This window comes from Myotis davidii, unplaced genomic scaffold (assembly GCF_000327345.1).
Source record: "Myotis davidii unplaced genomic scaffold, ASM32734v1 scaffold240, whole genome shotgun sequence".
Lineage (NCBI taxonomy): Eukaryota > Metazoa > Chordata > Mammalia > Chiroptera > Vespertilionidae > Myotis > Myotis davidii.
In genome coordinates this window covers 2,379,549-2,382,083 of record NW_006292334.1, presented here as the reverse complement: position 1 = coordinate 2,382,083, position 2,535 = coordinate 2,379,549, and the positions used below count along the sequence as shown (strand labels likewise).

Below are 2,535 nucleotides of genomic sequence, written 5' to 3'. Positions count from 1 at the left end.
CTTATCATAAGTTTTCAAAAGAATAAGTTTTGTTTTTGTGTTTTTTTAAGACTTTTAATCTGGCAGAAATTTGGAGGACATCCCTGTAGCCAAGTAATTATAGAACATCATCGATGAGGGGGAAAACTGACATTATGTGCCTCTCGTTAAGATGCTTTAGAGAAAACACTTTAGGTAGTATACTTAAGCAGAATTAAAGAGTTATATCAGATGCTCATCAGGATGAATATGCTACCAAACAACTTTTCCTAAATAATTTTGAAGTATTATTTGAAAAGATCATCGCCAGGAAAGACAAAGAATGGCTTAGAAACGGTATCAGATTAAAGAAAACTAAAGAGCTATGAAAATGAACACCATGTGTGATTTGGTATTGGATCCTTGTTATGGTAAATTGCTGTAAAATGTATTTTTAAGTCAATGTAAATTAATTTTCAAATATGTACAATAACCAATGTGTACATGGATGGATTAAGTAGAAATGCCTAAAAGAAAAGCTTTTGTGTCTATGTATTAGATAGTAGCAATAAAAGTGTTTCTTTAATAAAGAAGATAATATAAAATTTGAATATCAATTTTGTATTAGACAATAATATCTCATTTTACATTTCTTTAACTTTATAAGCATACTGTGACTATTTATAATAATGTGTTCTATGAGGATATAGGCTGAAATACTTAGAGGTGAAGGATCATTAGACCTGCAACTTCTTCTGAAATTATTAAGTTAATAAGCGCCTAAGTAAGCTGTGCGGCTGCACATGGAGGGGCCAGCTTTGAAATGCAGTGGGTTTTAGCGGGTTTGCCCTGTCCCCAGGGGTGCAGATTAAAGCTGGTGCCTGCAGGTTTCTAGAGGGCTGAGGAAGACCTGGAAGTGAAACCCTCCCAGCTCAGCACAGAGGTCGGGGTACCTAAAGAGGGAGCCTTAGAAACTGCAGATTATAAGAAGAGAATGTCTCACAAAGAAGCCAAGACCTGCTGGTACAGCTGAGTCAGTATGCAGCTGGGAGTAGATGGCAGATGAGGGAATGTTTTGGAGGAGTAGAAGTTTTTATTTGTGCAGAGGAAAATTTTATGGTTGAGTGGTAGACCTTTCTACTGCCTGCATTCAGCACCTTCAGTTTATACCACAACACCTATGGGGAGGCACACCCAAAGGCTCTGGGGAGCTTCACTCCTGAAAATATTCTTCCCAATATTTTTATTGTCGTGACTACACAGAGCTGGTGGCACAAGTTTATCTCCTTCCACACTTCCTTTCAGAACACTCAAAGGTCCGATTAGTGGTAGTGGATGGTGTTGCTTTTCCTTTTCATCATGACCTCGATGGCCTATCCCTTTATACTCAATTACTAACTGGCCTACCGCAGTAAATGATCAGCCTTACAGATAATCACAGATTAGCTGTAATTTTAACCAATCAGATGACAATAAAGACTGATAGAATTCAGGCTTTAAAAAAAAGAGAGAGAAATTATGCTTTGCTGATACCAGCATTGGGAGAAAGTTGGGGTCAAACTGGTGCAATACAGTTAGCTTTTAATGGGATCAAAAGCAAAGGTTGGCAACATTGTACAAATACCAAGCCAGAAGAAACCTACAGGACTGTTTTTCCCTTATTTATTTATTTTTTAGTTTTTTTAATCACCACTTAGTCCCTTTTTTACCCTCCTCTTCCTCAACCCTCCTCAAACTCTCCCTCCAGCAATCACCACACTGTTATTCAATCACAACTCAGGGATTTAGAAATGTTGTTGTTGCTACTTCATGTTCATTTCAAATACAATGTTCATTGAATTCCCAGAAATGGTCACAAGAATCAGAAGAAGAACAGGAAACCAAAGACCAGTCTGTGAGATGCAATGTATACTAATAGTAGGAAGACTCCTTACTTTAAAATATAAACACACACTAAGGCATTAATGAATCAGGAATATATTAAATGAAATATAGTTAATACATATGATTCTCTGAAAGAGTTTTCTACAACTACATTGTTCCATGTTTTCAATTTTAGTAACATTCATCAGGGATGATATGGGTTGTGTTTTGTGACTGTGGAAAGCTGATCTCATGTAGCCAATCTCAATTTAAAATTCAGGCTGGGGGAACCAAGATGGCGGCATAGGTTAACGCCGGAGTTTGCTGCCTTGAACAACCAGTTCAAAAGTGAAACTAAAAGATGGAACGGACATCACCCAGAACCACAGGAACGCTGGCTGAGTGGAATTCCTACAACTAGGAGGAAAGAGTAACGCATATGGACACTCAGAGGAGGCGCAGTGCTGAAGTCAAATTCTGAGGTGCGGAGTGTGCAGAGTGGGCTGGCGGCGGAGGGCGTGGTTGGCATTTTCAATCGGGAGGGAGTCGCAGACTCTGAGCGCCAGACCCGGGCGAGTCTTTAGGGGCACAGACTCAAACGGGAGAAGCAGGACTGTCTGGTTTCGGTCGGAACTCGAAGGCAGCTTTCTCTCCGAGGTTTGCAGCGGTTGCTGGGACTCAGAGAGGCAGAGCCCCCGGGACAGGACTGAGAGC

General features: G+C 40.1%; 1 pseudogene; it reads left to right on the top strand.

Moving 5' to 3' along the window:
- Positions 1-1,020: 1,020 nt before the first annotated feature.
- On the top strand, positions 1,021-1,873 carry LOC102765130 (annotated as a pseudogene).
- The last annotated feature ends 662 nt before the right edge of the window (positions 1,874-2,535 follow it).